This window comes from Pleurodeles waltl, chromosome 4_2 (genome assembly GCF_031143425.1).
Source record: "Pleurodeles waltl isolate 20211129_DDA chromosome 4_2, aPleWal1.hap1.20221129, whole genome shotgun sequence".
Taxonomy (NCBI): domain Eukaryota; kingdom Metazoa; phylum Chordata; class Amphibia; order Caudata; family Salamandridae; genus Pleurodeles; species Pleurodeles waltl.
The window spans coordinates 837,503,204-837,526,318 of NC_090443.1; the positions used below are offsets into that span (position 1 = coordinate 837,503,204).

The 23,115-nt window shown below is 47.7% G+C and overlaps 1 protein-coding gene across 1 annotated transcript in view; it reads right to left on the reverse strand.

Annotated features, from left to right (window-relative positions):
* The window catches only part of HOOK1 (hook microtubule tethering protein 1), a 921,358-nt gene that overhangs the window by 265,280 nt on the left and 632,963 nt on the right, over positions 1-23,115 (reverse strand). The gene's annotated exons all lie outside the window — the stretch shown is intronic.

The following is a 23,115-nucleotide window of genomic DNA, read 5'->3' on the forward strand; positions in this document are numbered from 1 at the left end:
AATAAGAACGATAACGTAATGAGACAGGATGCACCCACGTTATAACATTACTTCCGAGAGGATGGGGACGTTTTGGGGCATGGTCTGACCAGGTAAACTACGTCAAAGAGCTTCTCATCTAAGTATTTTGCTTCATAATACACTACAACTTTATGTTTGGGTGTATTAATTTATCAATTCACATACATTTAAAAAGGGGAAATGAGAAGTGAGATACAGGTAACTTACCTGTACCAATGGTTATCTACCAAGATTATTCCCCTTTCGAATACTTTCCCAACACTGATCAGTCCATTACATTTTTTAAAACGTTTACCATAGCTTAGTGCCAACAAAGATCTTTTTTGAACATGAAAAAACCTGCAACGTGTCAATGCAACAATTCACCTGTATTTGGAACCAAGGTCACTACGAAGGAGGGATCGAAGAAGACATTGGGGGTCATTCTGACCCTGGCGGTAGACTACCGCCAGGCCAACGACCGCGGATGCACCGCCAACAGGCTGGCGGTGCATCCATGGGCATTCTGACCGCGGCAGTACCGCCGCGGTCAGAAACGGAAAACCGGCGGTGTCCCGCCGGTTTCCCGCTGCCCTGGGGAATCCTCCATGGCGGCGCTGCAGGCAGCGCCGCCATGGGGATTCCGACCCCCTTACCGCCAGCCTGGCTCTGGCGGTTTTGAGTGCCAGAACCTGGCTGGCGGTAACGGGTGTCGCGGGGCCCCCTAACAAGGCCCCACCAAGATTTTCAGTGTCTGCCAAGCAGACACTGAAAATCGCGATGGGTGCAACTGCACCCGTTGCACCCCTTCCACTCCGCCGGCTCCATTCGGAGCCGGCATCCTCATTGAAGGGAGTTTCCCGCTGGGCTGGCGGGCGGCCTTCTGGCGGTCGCCCGCCAGCCCAGCGGGAAACTCAGAATTACCGCAGCGGTCTTCTGACCGCGCAGCGGTATTCTGACGGCAGAACTTTGGCAGGCGGCGGAGTCAGAATGACCCCCATTGTGTCAACTGGCTCGCCACAGCTTTTATTTTTGTCAACGAGAGCCTTACGAATTTCACTTGCACAGTTAGCTTTGCCAAGACGGGATTCCTGTGGTGTTCGGTGTTCCCCAATGCTCTATTCTGTCACCTTTATTACTGAACCTCTATATGACTGACTGGCACATTTAGTTAAATCTTTTGGGCTTAGTCTATTTCTTTATGCAGACGACACCCAAATTATTAGGATGCTTGTCATTCCACTAATCAACTTCATGACTGCCTCTCCGATGAACAGCAATGGATGAGTTCAAACAACCTAAAACTCAATGGTGACAAGACAGATATTGTTTGTCCTATTAAACCATCGCCTTTCTGGGAGCTTCGTTTTTGGTCTATTGCTCTTGGCCTTCCCTGTGTCTAATTTAAAGGGGTTATAAAGAAATTTGAATCTTCTCTTACTTTGTCGGACCTGATCTATGGTCAAGTCTTTTCTTTTTCAACTTAATTGTCTTAATTGTCTAAAACACCCTGTTCATCATTTTTTCGTTCCACTTCAAGGGCCAGATATCGATCACGTGTCAGATGGACTGCATTTCTGCACTTTGTCTACCTTGATCTCCCACCTTACTAGACTCACAGGTTACAGTTAACTCAGAATTACGCTGCAAGGATTGCTCGTGGCCTTCACCCTAGTGATCATATCTTGCCAGCTCTGCCGACACCCCATTGGTGCCCTGTAAAAGAGATTTTTTTTCAGATCAATGTGCCTGGTGCAGTAGGCAATTTTACCTCATCACACCAGAGGGTTTAGTGATACTATCTCAATCCTCTCCTAAGATAAAGAGCAAAATATCTCTTGGACATCTCTGAGTCTTATCAACAGAGGTTTGGCGATACCGCCTTTTTCAGTGAATCAGCTATTTAATGGAATTCACTACAATTACACCTTTTCCAAGAAACTAATCCATTCAAGTTTCGGAAAACATTGATGACATGGTTATTTTAATATTATTAAATAGCAGCATAGCCTTTTCCAATATGCTACTGCTCTTTCTTAGTTTGTTCTTTGAAGGCTGCAACTACCTGGGTTAACTAGCTGCAAGATACCCAGTATGTAGTATATGTTGTGTTTAATAAATCCAAAACCTAACTCTATTTAGAAGTTTTGATACTGACAGAGGACATCTCCTAAGCAAGTGAGGTTAGATGGCATGAATTTGAGGAGTACATACATAACAGAGGATCATAGTTATTGTAACTTTTGCATCTTCTGCATTGAATTCTCACATTAACATGCTTTAGCATAGATTTTGCAAGCCCTAGACATGCGAAGCAGTGTCATGAAAAGCATCATGTTATCCAAAAAGATCGCTAGAGGCTCCATCCATGTCTGATCATCTGTTGAAGCACCTAAATCAAGACAGTAATGTCTACAGAAGTAATGGGTATTTCCACAAGCGTATTTAACCATGTAGCCTAATACATTTTAAATAAAACAGATTAGTCGTGTTCACATTTATTTGGTTTACTCTTGTAATTTAATTTACAGGCAAGTATTAACTTCAGGATTTTGAGGGACTACAAACCACAAACACATAGGAAAACTTTCATTTCAAAGCTACGTGATTGAAGGAAAAATAAAGCAAACACAAAACATCAAGATATTCTACCATAAACTAACAAGGAAGAAGGATACAATTCGCGGAAGGATGAAATAAAAGCACAACATGAGAAAAAAGACTATATCAATATGTGCAGAATAAAATTACCAAGGAAATCAAAAAGAAACTAGGAAAATAGGAGTATATTATCAGCAGCCTTGTTAATTGGTAGGCCATCTGATTATGGACAAAAAACATGACTGTACCTAGTCATGGAGTGTGCAAATATTCAAGCATTACACCCAGACAAAGCTCCTGGAGAGGTGGAAAGCAAACCATATTATTTCAAAGTGACCTAGTTGCATCTCATATGGTACCTTAGTATAGCACTGTTTACTCTAATCAACCCTTCTTTATAGAATGGAGTGTCTGTCTTCCTCCTTGTAGATTCTGGAGAGTAATGGGTAAGGCTGCAATCATTGAACAGTCAGCTTCTATACCTGCATCATAGCCCATAAGGCACATGTTTAGCACCTGGTTGCCTGCCACTTGGAGTTAGGAGATGTCTCTAATCAAGATCATGAAATTCTATCAACAGGCATGTACTGGGACATGTTGTCGATGTGCACCCACATATGGAGAATATAACATCTGCAATAATTTTCTGAGACTGTGGCCATATTTTATCTGCTTTGGTAGGAGTGAAGTATTACCTATGTGAGCACACACTCCACATATGTGATGACAATGAAAGAGTGGGCTTTCTTAGGAAAGGTAGAGATTCTTGCCATCTCTTTGATGCATTCACCCACTGTTTTGACTTCCTCCTTAGATATAGTATCAAACAAGACCTGGTTCAAGTGTATTTCGCTCTCTGTTGGACATGCAAGAACCAATATATTCCTGGGACTAAACCGTTCAGTCTTTAAAGAGAATCTCTTCCAGATGTAAACATGCCAATTTTAATAATGCCCAATGTAATAATTTTTACTGAATATGTTGGGAGTTGGGGGTTTTATGCTCTCTTGCCAACATTTTCTGTGCTACTGCCTGCCTTGCTAAGTCGGGGCTAGCACAACGGCCATTTTAGTAAGGTCATCTTCACAGAGCGGTGAGTGCTCTAGTGTCTCAGGTCTGTGTCCTCCTGCTCATGGCCAGGCCTATTTAAAAGGGGCTGAGGTGCATACACGCAGTGGACATGCACAGCGGACATGCCGCCAAAGGTAAGCCAGTCTACGCCTGAACAGGTCTAGGGGTTAGCAATGCTGGATCATTTATATCAGGTAGTATTAGTTACTCAGCAGCCAAAATTTAAACCCTTCGCCAAGCAACCTCAGAAATTTGCCTCTCCACAGTGAATTTGTTTACGGAGACCTTGTCCTGCTCACATTGTGATTTTATTGTTCTTTCTCTGTGCTCAACTCTTAAAAGTATTAATACAATGCCCACCCCTCCGCTCTCTCAGACACCCATCACTCTTTTTCACCTGAATGCATAACTTGGTCAGTTCCTAAAAAACTCAACACTCTTTACTGGTTCTTTGATATCAATTGTTCTTTAGCCAAGCACCAATCAGAAATATTTGATTTCTTAACGGACAATGCTCCTAACTTAAACTTGGCTAATTAAAGCTTCTAGTCTGGACATCATTGCCTCAGTACCTACAAAATATCATATACTTAGACTCGATCGATTGAAAGGTGGCGGGATTGAGAATGTTTTTATGGATCAATTCTCTTTTTTGTTATTATATAAACCTTCCGTAGATAATCAGAAGTTTAAACAGCGAGAGGCCTACAACCCAGAGGGCCATCAGCATGAGATAAATACAGTTGGTGAGTAACACAGCTGTCTGCCTACAAACCTGAGGCCGGCAGAGTTAAAAGAACAAATGAAAAGTAAAACAGGAACATCTATAAACCTCCCTGCCTTCTGTAGAAACTGCAGTAAAGTTTAGGAGACTGGCCTGGTGTGTGGTGGGTACCTATGGTACTTACACCTTATACCAAGTCCAGTTATCTCTTACTAGTGTAGTGTAGGCAGTGTCTAGAAGCCAAGCTCTCTAGAAGCAGCTGTGGATGAGCAGCCAAGCCTTATCTAGGGGACATGCAAAGCTCATGCAATACCACTGTAGTCACACAGTACTCACACACATGAAATAAATCAATCAGTGTTACAAAAATTGAGGTACTTTATTCTGGTGACCCAAATACCAAAAATACCATAGAGACTATACTCCCTTAGGAGGTAAGTGATATGCCAATTTTATACACTAGTATGCAGAAATAAGCATAAAAAGAGTTAGAAAACAGTGTGATCAGTGAAAATCACAATAGTTAGAATTAGGCCTAGGGGGAGCACAATCCATATACTAAGAATGTGGAATGCGAAAATCGGTCCCCAACTTAGGCAAGTGTAGTGTGTAGAGGGAAGCTGGGAGTACTAGGAACACCCAAAGGTAAGTACCACAACCCACCTCAGTGAGCAGGAAAACAGAAGTAAATCACAATAAGTTTCCCAGAACACACAAAGAGAAAAAAAGAAGAATTATTCAAAACCCAGAAGAGACTGCAAGACACCAAAAGTGGATTCCTGGACAAGGAGACCCGTGGAAGAAGGGGACCAAGTCAGAGAAGCACAGAAGAGTCTAGGAAGAGCAGGAGCTCCTGTTAACCCAGATGAAGGTGCAAAAGGTGAATCACCGGTGAAGAAGAAAAGTCAACACTCCACCCAAGAAGACGAAGTTGTGTTCCTGGACAGTGCAAGTAATGTCCCACGCTGGATGGAGGATTGTAGTTGAGTTTGTGTAGTTGGAGTCTGCTAACAAGCCTTGACACACGCAAAGCTCGCAGCTAGTGCAAAATGGCCCTGCAGGGGACCAGGAAGGACCAGCTGGGCTCAACCCAGAAGAGGGAGTCAGAGGAGGCCCTCAGCAACTCAGAGAGCCCACAGAAGACCAGGCAGCATGCACAGGAGTCCCACAGGACGGGGACAAGAAAGTTGCAGAAGAGGCCCACGCAGCACTACAACAAAGGCTCCCACGCCGCTGGAGAACCACTCAGGAAGCTGTGCGTTGCAGGATAGAGTGCTGGGGGCCAGAGCTACAAGATGCACAAAGAACTTGGAGGAAAGATGCCAACAAGCCTTGGCAGCTGCAAAAGACGTGGTGCGCGGGGGTACTGTCTTGTGTGGGTAGGCCCACCAAAGTGGGACAGCTGGAAGAGAGGACCATCGGGACCACTTCAGTCCACCACCCGTGATGCAGGATCCACGCAGCTCAACAGGAGAGGGGATCCGCGCAGCCGGTTGTCGGAGTTGGTCCCTGCAGAAGCAGGGGAGTGACTCCTTCACCCCAAAGGAGATACCTTCTTCCTTCTCATGCAGGCTGAAGGCGGGCTGTCCTCAGCGGATGCACAACCGGGAAACTGTTGCAGTTGGTGGCAGGAACCGGAAATACAATGTTGCAAAAGGAGTCTTGCTTCTTTGTTGAAGCTTGTAGGTTCCTGGAGAGTCCAGATGCAGTTTCTTCAGTGAGAAGTCGAAGTGGAAGATGCAGAGAATTCCTGCTGGAGTCTTGCAGTCCGAATCTGAGGAACCACCCACCCTAAGGAGAGACCCTAAATAGCCCTGGAAGGGTGATTGGTCACCTAACCAGGTAAGCACCTATCAGGGTGAGCAAAAGAACGATGGATTAAACCCAGATCTGTGACTGGGGGTGAGTGTTTGCATTATCAGCACTCCGTCCATCATCCTTTTGTATTGCTAAAGTTGCCCTAAGTGGGAAGGGTATGCCCAGACGTGGGTCCCTTGCTCACTGTGCCACTGGAAGCAAGCTAGCCTGGCTGATGAGGGGTGAAACCCTGAAACCGGTCCCAGGATGCTTGTTTCCGGTCCAGGGAGGACCTGGCCTGGCAGTTCGGGCTGGACTGTTCCCATGAGGAACAGGGTCAAGACTGATTTGCATATGGCTGGGTCCAAACTGGGGTGGCATGGTGAGCAAAAGAACGATGGATTAAACCCAGATCTGTGACTGGGGGTGAGTGTTTGCATTGTCAGCACTCCGTCCATCATCCTTTTGTATTGCTAAAGTTGCCCTAAGTGGGAAGGGTATGCCCAGACGTGGGTCCCTTGCTCACTGTGCCACTGGAAGCAAGCTAGCCTGGCTGATGAGGGGTGAAACCGGTCCCAGGATGCTTGTTTCCGGTCCAGGGAGGACCTGGCCTGGCAGTTCGGGCTGGACTGTTCACATGAGGAACAGGGTCAAGACTGATTTGCATATGGCTGGGTCCAAACTGGGGTGGCATGGTGAGCAAAAGAACGATGGATTAAACCCAGATCTGTGACTGGGGGTGAGTGTTTGCATTGTCAGCACTCCGTCCATCATCCTTTTGTATTGCTAAAGCACCTATCAGGGGAGGGCTGTGACATCACCTGCTGGCACTGGCCACTCAGATGCTCCCAGGGTTCCCTGCCAACCTTGAATCCAAGTTTTTAAAAAAACAGGGACCCTCTAGAGGAGCTCTGAGCACCACCCCTGGGGTGGTGATGGACAGGGGAGTGGTCAGTCCCATTTCCTTTGTCCAGTTTCGTGTCAGAGAAGGGACTCGGGTACCCTGAACCGCTGTAGCCTGGTTTATGCAAGGAAGGCACCATATGTGTCCTTCAAAACATTTCCAGTGACTTGGGAGGCTACCTCTCCCAAGCCTGTAACACCTATTTCCAAAGGGAGAGGGTGTAACACCCCCTCCAAACGGAAATCCTTTGTTCTGCCTTCCTGGGCTTGAGCTTCTCAAGCAACAGGTGAGAAGAAACCTGCCTGTGAGGTGGCAGCAGCTGGGGCTGCCTGGAAAATCTCAGAAGGCTCAAATTGCAATCTGGGGGTCCTCTAAGGAGCCCCCAGAGTGACTGGAATCATACAACCAATGCTTGCAAAAGCCTTGGGGTATGATTCTAACATGTTTGATACCAAACCTGGGTATATTCGGAGTTACCATTATGTATCTGGACATAGGTAGTGACCTATGTCCAGTACATGTGTAAAATTGTGTCCCCGCACTCACGAAGTCCTGGAAAATGGGCCTGGAGTTCATGGGGTCACCTCTGCTAGTACAGGGGTGCCCTCACGCACAGGTACTTTGCACCCTGCCTTCTGGGCTGGAAGGCATACCATAGGGGTGACTTACAAGTAATGTGCTGTAGTGAAAATGGCAGTGAAAGGGTGCTTGAACCTTTTCACGCAGGCTGCAATGGCAGACCTGCAGAAGCCTTTGCATGGGCTCCCTATGGGTGTCAAAATATATGCTGCAGCCCATAGGGATCCCCTGGATCCACAATGTCCTAGGTACCTAGGTACCATATACTAGGGACTTATAAGGGGGCACCAGTACGCCAATTGTGGGTGAAATACAGAGTTTTTGGAGAGAGAGCTTAATCACTGGGTACTGGTTAGCAGGATCCCAGTGAACACAGTCAAGCACACTGACATCAGCCAGAAAAAGGGGTAACCATGGCAAGAAAGTGAGTACTTTCCTACATAAGGTCCATGAATTTGCAAGTGATTGTGGGGACTTAGCCGGGGGCTGAGTTAGTAAATAAGCCAATGAGCAATGGGATTACACTGCAAAAGTGGTGTTCTGGGGGAGCAATTGCAGTAGTTTAGATAGGCAGGGCAAGTAAGCTCATTGAATTCTGAAGACAAAATGTTGATACATGGTGCCCAAATGGTTGCGTAATCTTCCCTCTTTTGATCAGCTGCCAAGGAGCTCTTCTCAATCCCCAAGAGGAACCATAGTTTATGGAGCCAGGCCGTATAATCTGGAGTTCTCTCTGTACCCCATAAGGAGTGGATTACTTGATGTGCTGCTCCTAAGGCCATCTGTCACCCTCTGGAGGAGCGAAGTGGGAAAGTTAAAGGATTAGGTAAACTCAAAATAGTATAGGCAGGAAATCTGGTAATTGTAGTGAAAGCGGGGTCAATATCTTCTAAAACGCGCTCGCTGAACTGTTTCAATTTAGGGCAATGCCAAAACAAGTGGAGCAGGGTGCCAATGCCTCCATACAATATTTTTTGGTTCTGGTTGGGTTCCACACGTGGAGCCGTCCAGGGGTGAGACACCAGTACGAGGTGATTTTGTAGGCTCTTTCTATGCTGGCCATGCATGCGCGAGTGATAAGCCCTGTGGTGTATATCCCACTCTTTGTCAGTGAGCTCCCTACTAGGCTTGACCTGCTGATCTGGGTGGTCATGTCTGTTTGGACAGCAACGCACAGATCTCCGAGATGAGACGTCAGTCATCTTTTTTAAGGAACACCCAATTCCCAAATGCTGTGAGGGGTCGCTGTGCCTATCTTTTAAATTCTGGCTGTCTGACCCAGTACCGTACCTGTAGTTATTGGAGTCTCTTGGCCTCCTTCAATCCGTAGTCAGCTTTTAGTTGCTCAAATGGAATAATGCCTTGGGATCAAAGAGACAGCCCACTCTCTTACACCCACCCTCCCGCCATTGCCAGAACTGTTCTTGGTGTATTCCAGCAGAGAAGTCTGGGTTGGTGAAACTTCGAGTCATAGGGGAGGGGAAGGAAGTCAGGCCTGCTTAGGTCGCCAATGCATCCCAAACTCTGAAAACTGTGCTCGTAACCAGGAAGGAGTAGAGTATCCACCCTCAACATTTATGTGGGAGTCATGGTTCTTTCCAAATATGAGAACATGCTATAGCTTGGCCATTAAAGCACCAGTGCTTCTCTGAGAGTGGGCGGCTCCACTCGACTAAGAAGCGTAGTTGGGAGGCTTGAAAGTATCATAGTATGCGTGGTACTGCAAGTCCCTCCTCTCAGGTCGGGGGGAGGAGTACGTTTTTAGAGAGCCGGGGTGGCTTGCCCTCCCAGATAAATTTAGTAAAGGTGGTTTGAAAGGTCCAGAGGGTTTTCCCTGGTGATGTCAGTGGGAGTGTCTGTAAAAGGTATAGAATGCAGGGTAGAATAGTCATTTTGAATGCCACTACTCAGCCCAACCAGGATAGTCTGAGACACGCCATTTTTCCAGTTCAGCCAATGTCTGGGAATTTAAGATTGTGTAGTTCAGGGTGATGGTGCGTGAGACAGAGAGTGCAACCTTAATCCCCAGGTAGGAAATATGATCGTGAGCCCGATCAAAAGGGAACTGGGAGCATAGACTGGCCTCATGGGGAGGGGTACCGAGAGGTTTAAGATTTGAGATTTCCGCATATTTACTTTGAGGCCTGAGAACAGGCAGGGAGTGAGGTCATTGGGTCAGTGACAGCTAAGATTAAGTTGTCCACGTAGAGATTGATGAGGTGGCGGTCCCCCTCAAATTTGATGCCAGAAATGGCTGAGATATCACAAATCCTCTGGGCTAAAGGCTCCATATATGGAGCGAAGAGGATAGGGGAGAGAGGGCACCCCTGTGTGGATCCCCGCTGTATAGGAAAAGACAATGAGAAAACCCTGTTCACTCGCACCAAGGCATAAGGTGCGTTATAAAAACTGTGTAGCCAGCGTCCGAACTTGTCCCCGAAGCCTAGGTGTGTAAAGGTGGCGAAGAGATAGGGCCATTGGACTCTTTCAAATGTCTTTTTAGTGTTGATTGACAGAAAGAGAGACTCCGTCCCAGACCTATCCACCTTGTCTAAGAGGTGTATGAGGTGCTTCGTGTTGTCTCCGCACTGCTGGTGGGAATTAATCCTGCCTGGTCTGGGTCAACCAGGGTTGAAGCGATGAGCTAAACTACTGGTAAAAAGCTTGGTATCTATGTTGAGTAATGAGATTGGCCTGTAAAAGCCACAGATTGTGGGGTCCTTGCCCAGCTGTGACTGTGATGGTGGCTTCTAGCATGGATTTAGTAAGTGTGCCTGTATCATCAAAGGAGTAGTAAAGTTGTGTCAGGAGTGGGGCTAGCTTGGGTCAAAACATTTTATAAAAATTTGAGGAGAAGCCATCAGGGCCTGGAGCCTTTCACAGCTTCAGCCGGGCAATGGCCGCGATGACCTCTACCAGGCATATTGGCTTCTCCAGAGCCTCTGTGTCAGTAGGCAGCAGAGGGGTGAGGGCGCTCCCTGCCAGGTATGCTGTATAATCAGTGGAGGTGCAAGTAGGGCCGGCATATAGAACGACATAGTAACTTTGAAAGGTCAGTGTGTGCTTCTTCAGTCAGGGAGGACCGAATAACCTGAATGGAGGTAGCATGGCTGCGAGCATGCAGTTTATGGGCCAACATGCGGCCACAGTGGTTGCTCCCCAGGTAAAATGCATTCTTTAGTCTAGCAATGGCATACTCCGCTCTGTCTAGGTCCAGCCTTTTAAGATGTTCTCGCGCCTTCTCCAACTCCCTCCACACCTTGGAGGCACCAGTTTGTTTGTGAATGGTCTCCAGCACCAGAACTGGTTGTTCTAGCTGGTGCCATTTCTCCCTAGAGGACTTATTCTCAGCTGCAGAGAGCACAATGATTTCTCCTTTAACTACCAACTTCAGGGCCATATTTATACTTTTTGACGCAAAACTGCGCTAACGCAGTTTTGCGCCAAAAAAATTAGCGCCGGCTAACGCCATTCTGAAGCGCCATGCGGGCGCCGTATTTATTGAATGGCGTTAGCCGGCGTTAGTCGACCGGCGCTGCCTGGTGTGCGTGAAAAAAAACCACGTACACCAGGCAGCGCCGGCGTAGGGAAAAATGGCGTTTGGCCGTCCAAAAATGGGGCAAGTCAGGCTGAGGCAAAAAAATCGTCTTAACCCGATTTGCGCCATTTTTTTGGGGCGCCCAGACGCCATTAACATGACTCCTGTCTTAGCAAAGACAGGAGTCATGCCCCCTTGCCCAATGGCCATGCCCAGGGGACTTCTGTCCCCTGGGCATGGTCATTGGGCATAGTGGCATGTAGGGGGGCACAAATCAGGCCCCCCTATGCCACAATTTTTTTTTTTTTTTTAAACTTACCACAACTTACCTTTTCTTCCCTGGGATGGGTCCCTCCAGCCTTGGGTGTCCTCCTGGGGTGGGCAAGGGTGGCAGGGGGTGTCCCTGGGGGCTTGGGAGGGCACCTCTGGGCTCATTCTGAGCCCACAGGTCCCTTAACGCCTGGCCTGACCCAAGCGCTAAAATCCGGCGCAAATGCGGGTTTTTTAGTCCCGCCCACTCCCGGGCGTCATTTTTGCCCGGGAGTATAAATCCGACGCAATAGCATCGGAGTCATTTTTTAAGACGGGAACGCCTACCTTGCATATCATTAACGCAAGGAAGGTGTTCACGCAAAAAAATGACGCTAACTCCATGAACTTTGGCGCTAGACGCGTCTAACGCCAAAGTATAAATATGGAGTTAGTTTTGCGTCAACAAAAACGACGCAAATTCGGCGCAAACGGAGTATAAATATGCCCCTCAGTGTCTCCCAGAGGGAGTAGGGTAACGTTGCGCCATCATCATTGGTGAGGTAGTCTTCAATTGTGTGGTGGATAGAGTCTATAGTGGCCTGAGATTGGAGTAAGCTGTCAATTAGGCCACAATCCATTAACCGCTACAACCCTAAGGCAGAAAAGGCACCTGTTTGATCAGAGCATTGGACTGATCTGTCCAGCACATTGTGTATCACTAGGTTCAGATCACCCCGGACAAAGATTGCCACATCTGGTGTGAGAATGATCTGGCCCAAGGCCTCGGTAATGAATTGTTCTTGGTGTTTGTTGTGAGCATAAATGCTCACCAAGGTGAAGTGAAAGTTTCCTATTCGAAGTCTGTAACCTAACAGTCGGCCCTTGCTTTCAGGTATTTTGGATACAATCTCACTTTTAAATTAACTTGAGAGTAGAATGGCCACCCGCCCCATTTTACTTGGTTAGATGACCAGAACTGTTAGGGAACCATTAAGAGTGCATCCTGGGGGCGTTTCTGGAGAGTAGGTGAGTCTCCTGTAACAGGCAGATGTCACTCCCAGAGCTCTCTAATAGGGAAAGGACAGCAGCGCGCTTGGTTGGACTTTTGAGGCCTCGGACATTGCGGCTTGTAACTCTAAGCTCCAGATGGGTTACAGGAGGTACAGACATTTAGCAGTGTAAAGCTGGCACTGTGGAGTGGCGTGGCGCGAAGAGGATAAGGAGCTGGCACAGACCCAGCGTGGGAGTCATGGCCCCAGTGTCTGTCCTGGCATTGAGGAGGAAGAGTAATTAAAACAAACAACATCCACCATGTAACAAATCAAAAGTAAAAATGAACAAAGTCCTAATCTTAGGATGGTATGCTGTGAGGTTGTGCTGTCCATTTGGAATAAGCTGCTAGGGAGGAAGTTTGTAGAAAACCCCTGCCACCGTGGATCCAGCTAATCAGGAGGAGGCCAGAAGCATCCAGATGTGATCCTGCAGCTGGTTCCGGGACAGTGTTCATGCAGTTGATTTATTTGTACCTGACGCCAGGGTGTCCAAAACTGTTAGGACTTGCACTCACACACGTTTCTTGCTGCTGCCTCACACAATAAATCAGCATATATGAAAAAAGATGAAACATGTCATGAGTTTAAAGCACAGCACTTCCCTGTAACTTCTAAGGAACATGATCTTCCGTCTGAAGACCGAATATTACATTGCATGTTTGTTTATATTGATAAAAGCAAGTGTTGTCCCATTTGTGAACTGTGTGCCAAGCGGTTTATAGAGACATTGAATTCCTTCATATGAATCTTCAGAAGTGTTTGATGACTCATAACCAGCATGTGTCTGATGACTCATCACCAGCACACCAGTCTATAAATAGAACTGCCAAAGTGTTTCCTGTGCTTGGCTTCCAGTCTTTCTTCGCTCGCAGGTGTTCCCAGTCCAGCTGGAGTTCTGTGATTCTTTCAGGAGTCGTCTTTGCAGTGCGAGGCTTCATCAGAGCTTCCCTCTCTGGAGCGGATTACTTTCGCAGCACCTGGAGAATTTACAAGCAGTATTCCATCTTCCTCAAATAATTGAAACATTCCAGGAGAAGTCGGTTTGTGAGTAATTCCCTCCTAGTCTCTCTGTTTTCAGCCTTCTTGAGGTTAGTGACCTTTTCGGTGCATTATGAAAGACATTCATTGATGCTGAGAAACCTGTGATACAAGACTATTTTCCAAAGACAGCTTGAGAAGTATTTTTAAAAGCAGCATTGAAGTTAAGTGTTGTGAACTCCTGAAAGCATTGCTCGATATCTATGCAAACCTAAATGTTTATTCTGATTGGTTTAGAGCGAGTCTATTGTGTGGAAACAAATAACAAAGAAAAATTCATAAGTTTGATTTTATAACAGTTTTGTTGTGAGTTACAAAAGCATGCTTAATAGTTGAGCAATCGTGGACATGGTCTGTCAAAAACTGCTTGCTGTTCCTCCGAGCTTGGTCATTTGTGTTTCCGGTGCTGAACTCCCTTTTGCCAGTCTGGGCCCCTGGAAGGGGAACCCCCGGGGAAAGGCCCAGTGATTGACGAGGAGGGTCCTTGGCCAGTCTGAGCACACGCCAGTACTCCTACAGGGTTTTGACTTGATGGAGTTGGCCCTCCCAGCAGAATATCAGCTGAAACGGATGCCCCCAACTGTATGTTACCTTGCAAAAGCGAAGGAAATTAGTGATTGGCTTGAAATCCCTTAGGCGCTGAAGAGTGAGGAGGGAAAGGTCCTGGAACAGACTAACAACATGATCTTGGTACTGGACAGGCTGTTTGTTCTGTGCCACCATCAGTATGTCTTCCTTGATTTGAAAGTAGTGGATACATACTAACATGTCTGGGGGCCTAGATCAGGACCTCCCAGCCCAACCGACCCTGTGCACATGCTCAAGTTGTAGGTCATTATTGTCCTCCATGTTCAAGATAGAGCAGAAAAGTGCTTGTGTGTATCCATGGATGCACGAACCCTCAGCACTGACGCGAATGTTGTTCCTCTGCGACCTGCTCCCTAGATCCTTCTCCTGGGCCCTGAGGTCGTCTTGTTGCTAATGTAGGCGTATGATTTTCTAGCGCAGAAGTTCTACATCTTCGTTGCGGAGGTCTTGTTTTCCTTTAGGATGAAGACCCGCTCGCTGACAGAGGTCAGGTCTGTCTGGAGATCTCACAATTCTTGGGGGAGGTCTCATCTCCTGGATTCAGACTTCAGGGAGTCAAAGAGGAAGGTTAGAAAGCCTTTCATGACAGGGCTAGGTCGCCGTCTGTGGGCTCCTCTCGCTCCGCCCAGGTGAGGGATGAGGCCGATGGCCCACCTCCTTGGTGTGGGCCGGGGTGGATCAGGCAAACATCTCACGGACCAACTTATCTCCTTTGCTCTTCATGGTACCCATGGTCCGAGGAGCTGAGGGCATGACGTGGGAGACTGAGTGCAGTGAGCGTGTGGTCTTCCCCACTGCTCCTCCCTCGATATCTGTAGTGCCCAGAGAGTCTGACAAACCAGCACGGGGGCCCTAGTCTGAGGGGTCACTGGTCAAGGGAGAAGCTGTGACGAACCCTGTGAAACTGTGTACTTGCTCAGTAGTCGGTCCCCCAGCTCCTGGTGTGATGTCTTGTGCGGTAGCTTCCCACTGGGTCTCTTCAAGCTGTACCCCAGGCAGATGGGCCCGAGGTGTAGGGCTCCTTGTCAGTGTCACAGGCAGAGGCACCCTGGGACCGACACAGCCGATCACATAAGACCCGCCAGTTGCCGGGGTGTGGATAAGCACCCACCGTGAAATGAAGCAAATGGCATCTGGGGCCACTGTGTTCAGCCGTGAAGTCCTGTACGAGAGTGGGCTGGTGCTGTCTAGACGGGTGGCCCTTTATTCGCCTAAGGCCACCGGCTGATATGGGTGTGCCCTGGTCGACACTGCCAGCAGGCCTCCCGCACTCCACCAATTGTAGGGTCGGCACTGCTTGCACGTTCAGCTCCCCCCTAAGCCGCCACCGATGACAGTGCCAGGGCCTCTCCTGCAGGCAATGTGTACAGTAACACGGGCCGGCTGGCCCCACAATGGAGATGTACCTGGTCAGGAGGAGAACGCTGTTTGGTCCACAGGGCTGTCTGCTTCGGCCTGTCACATTCGCCCAGTATCTTGTGCTCCGCCCTGCCGGCACGACTCGTCCAGGTAGGCCTATCCAACTCCACGTAAGGTGGCGCTGCGAGGGCATAGGTGCTCCGGTCTGTAGCCACTCCGGGGTAAGTCACTACCCGAGGAAACGGGCCTCTGTTGTCCTCAGGGGTCCGACGGCATCCTGAGGGCTATGGATCACTCCAGGCTGCTACACATGCCGCCTTCCCAGCCCCCGGCTCAGCCCTGATCATCTACAGGCCAGACGGGGGCCTTTGTCTGCCCTGAGATTGTTTTTAAAGCTCAATACTGGTGAAAAATGCAAAATGCAAAATCCTGCCATTCCAGACTGCAAGTCCATATTGTTCTCCCCACACCTTTCCAGCAATTTCACATTGTCTGACGCTTTGATTCATTGTCCTCCTGGGCCTGCAGGTAGTTGGTGCTCCAGGGTACCAGAGACTCTCTCCCCTTTCATCTTGAAATGCGCCAATTTAATTGTTTTAGGTAATTTTAATATCCACGTTTTATAACCCTACCTGCAAAATGGCCTCCGGAGGTTTTCAGAGCCTTAGATGTTCATCTTATAAACAATGCCCTTACTCTTGTAGCTGGACATTTGCTTGATCCTCTGTTTTCTGAAGGGTCTATGGGTAGACTGCCCACTGCTCAATTCCTTTATTATGGTCGGACCATTGGGCTGTCCCTTTTTGTATTTCAATCTCTTCTAATTTTGTAGCACAGGCACGCAGCCCAGTTTCTTACTCAAGGAACTGGTCGAAACTCAATTTGTCTTCTCTTAGTTTCACTCTGCAGACAAATACATCTGCTCTGAGTCATTTAGTGGAGCCCGACTTCTCATTGATAGACAGCTGGATTTGGCCTTCCCTTGACTCCATACTTCCCATCAAATGCAATACTCATCACAGATTCCATCCTCCAACTCAGTGGTTTAATGGTGCATTATGCGAAAATAAAAAAAAACTACAAGCGCCTTGATAGAGTCTGGCGGATAACTTACTGTGAAGTCGATAGGCAGAAGTACAGAGTAGCCTTAAAAAAGTGATCACAAAACGGCTGCTCTACTAGAACCTCTTATTAGTCTGAGAAAATTACTGTGGCACAAAATTGTCCCAAAACACTATTTCACGTGGTTAAATCATTATTGGATTCCACTATCACTTCCCACTCCATATCACTCTCTCAGTTGCAGTTTGACTAAAAAGAGGGCTTCTTTTGAACCCCTTAACTGCTGGGCCTTTTCCCCCCCAGTGCTGAGCCCTTTTTTGGCTATTTGGGGTAGTTCGCGCTTAGGGCTTCATAACTTTTTGTCCACATAAGCTAACCACGCCAAATTTGCGTCCTTTTTTTCCAACATCCTAGGGACTCTAATGGTACCCAGAGTTTGTGGTTTCCCCTGGAGGAGACCAAGAAAATAGCCAAAATACAGTGAAAATTTTGTTTTTTCCCAAAAAATGGGAAAAAAGGGCTGTCGAAGAAGGCTTGTGGTTTTTTCCCTGAAAATGCCATCAACAAAGGGTTTCTGGTGCTGAAATCACTATCTTCCCACCTTTCAGGAACGGGCAGACTTGAATCAGAAAACCACATTTTTCAACACAAATTTGGCATTTTACTGGGACATACCCCATTTTTACTATGTTTGGTGCTTTCAGCCTCCTTCCAGTTAGTGACAGGAATGGGTGTGAAACCAATGCTGGATCCCGGAATGCTAAACATTTCTGAAAACTAGACAAAATTCTGAATTCAGCAAGGGGTCATTTGCGTAGATCCTACAAGGTTTTCTTACAGAAAATAACAGCTGAAATAAAAAAATATTCAAATTGAGCTGAAAACAACAGCCATTTTTCTTTATGTTTTACTCTGTAACTTTTTCCTGCGATGTCAGATTTCTGAAAGCTATATACCGTTTTGTCTGCTGGACTCTTCTGGTTGCGGGGATATAAAGGGCTTGTAGGTTCATCAAGAACCCTAGGTACCCAGAGCCAATAAATGAGCTGCACCCTGCAGTTGGTTTTCATTCTATACAGGGTATGCAGCAATTCATTTGCTGAAATATGAAGAGTGAAAAAGAGGTATCAAGAAAACCTTTGCATTTCCAAAATGTGATCAAGATAAGGTTTTGAGGAGCAGTGGTTATTTGCACATCGCTGAATTCCGAGGTGCCCATACTAGCATGTGAATTGCAGGGCATTTCTCAAATAGACGTCTTTTTTACACACTCTCTTATATTTGGAAGGAAAAAATGTAGAGAAAGATAAGGGGCAATAACACTTGCTTTGCTATTCTATGTTCCCCCAAGTCTCCCGATAAAAATGATACCTCACTTGTGTGGGTAGGCCTAGTGCCCGCGACAGGAAATGCCCCAAAACACAACATGGACACATCCTATTTTTTTTATAGAAAACACAGCTGTTTTTTCCAAAGTGCCAACCTGTAGATTTTGGCCTCTAGCTCAGCCGGCACATAGGGAAACCTACCAAACCTGTGCATTTCTGAAAACTAGAGACCTAGGGGAATCCAAGAAGGGGTGATATGCGGGGCTCGGACCAGGTTCTGTTACCCAGAATCCTTTGCAAACCTCAAAAAGTGGCTAAAAAAACAAGTTTTCCTCACATTTCGGTGACAGAAAGTTCTGGAATCTGAGAGGAGCCACAAATTTCCTTCCACCCGGCGTTCCCCCAAGTCTCCCGATAAAAATTATACCTCACTTGTGTGGGTAGGCCTAGCGCCTGCGACAGGAAATACCCCAAAGCGCAACGTGGACACATCCACATTTTTGGAAGAAAACAGAGGTGTTTTTTGAGAAGTGCCTACCTGTAGATTTTGGCCTCTAGCTCAGCCGGCACCTAGGGAAACCTACCAAACCTGTGCATTTCTGAAAACTAGAGACCTAGGGGAATCCAAGGAGGGGTGACTTGCGGGGCTCGGACCAGGTTCTGTTACCCAGAATCTTTTGCAAACCTCAAAAAGTGGCTAAAAAAACAAGTTTTCCTCACATTTCGGTGACAGAAAGTTCTGGAATCTGAGAGGAGCCACAAATTTCCTTCCACCCGGCGTTCCCCCAAGTCTCCCGATAAAAATGATACCTCACTTGTGTGGGTAGGCCTAGCGCCTGCGACAGGAAACGCCCCAAAGCGCAACGTGGACACATCCAAATTTTTGGAAGAAAACAGAGGTGTTTTTTGAGAAGTGCCTACCTGTAGATTTTGGCCTCTAGCTCAGCCGGCACCTAGGGAAACCTACCAAACCTGTGCATTTCTGAAAACTAGAGACCTAGGGGAATCCAAGGAGGGGTGACTTGCGGGGCTCGGACCAGGTTCTGTTACCCAGAATCCTTTGCAAACCTCAAAAAGTGGCTAAAAAAACAAGTTTTCCTCACATTTCGGTGACAGAAAGTTCTGGAATCTGAGAGGAGCCACAAATTTCCTTCCACCCGGCGTTCCCCCAAGTCTCCCGATAAAAATGATACCTCACTTGTGTGGGTAGGCCTAGCGCCTGCGACAGGAAACGCCCCAAAGCGCAACGTGGACACATCCAAATTTTTGGAAGAAAACAGAGGTGTTTTTTGAGAAGTGCCTACCTGTAGATTTTGGCCTCTAGCTCAGCCGGCACCTAGAGAAACCTACCAAACCTGTGCATTTCTGAAAACTAGAGACCTAGGGGAATCCAAGGAGGGGTGACTTGCGGGGCTCGGACCAGGTTCTGTTACCCAGAATCCTTTGCAAACCTCAAAAAGTGGCTAAAAAAACAAGTTTTCCTCACATTTTGGTGACAGAAAGTTCTAGAATCTGAGAGGAGCCACAAATTTCCTTCCACCCGGCGTTCCCCCAAGTCTCCCGATAAAAATGATACCTCACTTGTGTGGGTAGGCCTAGCACCTGCGACAGGAAACGCCCCAAAGCGCAACGTGGACACATCAAAATTTTTGGAAGAAAACAACGTGGACACATCACATTTTTTCATAGAATACAGTGCCTACCTGTGGATTTTGGCCTCTAGCTCAGCCGGCACCTGGGAAAACCTAGCAAACCAGCACATTTTTGAAAACTAGAAACCCAGGGGAATCCAAGATGAGGTGACTTGTGGGGCTCGGACCAGGTTCTGTTACCCAGAATCCTTTGCAAACCTCAAAATGTGGCTAAAATAATACGTTTTCCTCACATTTCGGTGACAGAAAGTTCTGGAATCTGAGAGGAGCCACAAATTTCCTTCCACCCAGCGTTCCCCCAAGTCTCCCGATAAATATGATACCTCACTTGTGTGGTTAGGCCTGGTGCCTGCGACAGGAATAGATCACACAACGGTCAATGTTGGTCCTTACGTGAGGCAGCTGTTGACCCTGGGGTGATCCATTCCTGACACAGGCACTAGGTGTAGGCACTCAAGTGGGGTAGTGTTTTTATCTGGACAGGGGAGGAGTCACTGGGTGGTAGGAATGTTGTGGATCCCAGCATATTCCTGTAGTTTGTGTGACAGAAATGCGAGAAAAATAGAGTTTTTTTTCAACATTTCAGCTTTGCAGGGTATTCTGGGTAAGAAAACTTTGGGGAATCCACACAAGTCACACCTCTGTGGACTCCCCCGAATGTCTAGTTTCCAGAAATGTTTGGGTTTAGTGTGTTTCTCTATATGGCCGCCGAATCCAGGACCAAAAACACAGGTGCCTGCCTTACAAAACCAGTTTGTTTTGCCATAGACAATTTTGATGTCTCCACAATATGATTTGGGTGGTGGAATTTGGGGCTGAACTAAATTGGTGAGCTCCCAAGAGAGCACTCTCTCTCTGCTTGCCGCCGCATTCACCTGCTCTCTGGGTTGGCCTAACGCACTATTACCCAGTTGCACGAACAGCTTGCGAAGGGACAGCAGGACTGTCCTCATCACCTCCCTCATAATGTACTGGAAGAGGAGTTTTCGAATGGGACTCCTCTGACTGAAAAATCACTCCCAGAGTCTGCGCCATTGTCCTATCCCTCAGATGCTGTCTCAGTATCTGATGTCTCAGTCTCTGATCCTATGTCAGAGCGGTCCTCTATAACCCGAGTGCAGGCAGCAGTCATCCATCAAGATGCCATCTCTGCTATTGGCTAAACTGTTGCTCTAAAACACTAGCCTACGTAGACAGTCACAAAATCGATGGTGTGTGTGAGATACGTGCAACAGTAGAGGCCACCTTACCTGCGCTTCTTCCCTCAATCAGCACGTACTTTCAAGACACTCAAAAAACACCTTGTCACATACCATTCGTCACAGTCTTTAGCACCTCCTGCGCCCAGTCCAACAATCATTATTGGTGCTCCCACTCCCTCCTCCTCGGATTCCCTCATTACCACCCAGCAAAAGTGCCCTTCATCTCTCCATAGACTTTACTAATGTACTCAGCTATTTACATAAAATACAGATGTGCTCTTTGCAGTAGGCATATAAACCTTCTGCGCTTCTTTATGGCACTAAAACTGCCACTAGACAAGTCGGACCCTTCTCCCCCCAGGGAAACCACACACATATTGACAAAAGTGATATATATATGACAGCCAACCACCTGAAACTCAACTCAAGCAAAACCGAAATAATCCTCTTTGGCCCACACAAAAACACCTGGGACCCCCCATGGTGGCCCACCACGCTAGGCCCTGCACCCACCCCCGCCAACCATGCACGCAACCTCAGCATCATCCTAGACTCCTCCCTCTCGATGACCCAACAAATCAACGCTCTTACCTCCTCATGCTTCAACAAACTCCGTATACTGAAAAACATTCAAATGGATCCCCACAGAGACCAGAAAAACTGTCACTCACGCACTCATCAGCAGCAGGCTTGATTACGGAAACGCCCTCTACGCCGGCACCACTCTAAAACTCAAGGGCAAACTACACGCATCCAGAACTCAGCAGCACGACTCATCCTCGACCTCCGCCGACACCAACACATCTCTCCACACCTCAAATCCCTCCACTGGCTCCCCATTGACAAAAGGATCACCTTCAAGATCCTCATCCTCGCACACAAATCACTCCACAACACAGGCCCTGCCTACCTCAACGAGAGTCACATTCCACACCCTCACACGAAACGTCCGCTCAGCTGACCTCTCTCTCGCCTCTGTCCCCCGCATCAAACACACCACCACCGGGGGCAGATCCTTCTCCTACATTGCACCCAAAACCTGGAACGCACTCACAACCCACCTTCGCAAGACCCAAAACCTACTTCTTTTCAGGAAGGGCCTCAAAACCTGGCTTTTTGAACAGTGAACCTCCCAGCCCCTTTCCCTCCCCCCGTCCTCCCCCCCCAGCGCCTTGAGACCCTCACAGGTGAGTAGCGCGCTTTATAAATCTCTTTGATACAGATCTACCTCTATATATATATATATATATATATATATATATATATATATATATATATATAAATATATATATATATATACATATATATATCTACATAGATATATCTATAGATATATCCATGTACCTAGATATATCTATCTACATAGATATATACATATATTTTTTCTTAGTAGTTGTATGGTTTCCTTGGGGGCCAAAATGGCCCCCAGGGAAACCCTACAACATCTAAAAAAAAATTGCCCCCACAGGGGGTCACCCTGCCCACGGGCGACCCCCTGTCATTTCATTTTTTTTTTTTTTTTTTTAAATCCCCTGGGGGGGGGGGGGGCACGATCGCGCCCCCCCCCCCCCCAGGGGGCTCCTACCTTTAAAAAAAAAAAGAAAATTATGCCGGGGGGGGGGGGGGGCGACCCGTTTTCCGGGGGGGCCGCCCCCCAAAAGTGAAATCCCTGGTGTCTAGTGGGGTTTCCTGGCCCCCGATCGCAGCTGTGCTGCGATCGGGGGCCAGGAAACCGTTTCAGAAGGCCTCGTAAGAAAGGGGAGAGTCTCCCCTTTCTTACAAGGCCTTTTCAAAGTGTTTCCTGGCCCCCCCGATCGCAGCTGTGCTGCGATCGGGGGAGCCAGGAAACCTGAAAGTGTTTCCTGGCCCCCGATCGCAGCACAGCTGCGACCGGGGGCCAGGAAACACTTTCAGGAAGGCCTCGTAAGAAAGGGGAGTATCTCCCCTTTCTTACGAGGCCTTCCCGAACGTGTAAAAGGCCGTTTTCCCCATCAAAGCAGGAAGCGGCCGCAAGGCTGCTTCCTGCTTTGATGGGGAAAACACCTTTGCAACGTCAGCGCCCCTCGCGGCGCGCTGACGTCACAAAGGGGCGGGTGGGGGGCGGGGGGAGACACGGTAGCTTCCGTGTCTCCCCAGGGAAGAAAAAAAATAAATAAAAATCCTCGGGTGCGACGCACCCGAGGATTTATTAATGCCCTTCCTGGTGTCGGCCACTGGTCGTGACCCGCACCAGGGAGGGTGTGTGGGCGTCGGCCAGTGGCCGACGCCCGCACCTAAGCGGTTAAGAAAGTGCCTGATATTCAGGCTTATCTTCTACTTCTTTCACTGGCTGATTTCAGTCGCAAACCGAAAAATTGACTACCTATAC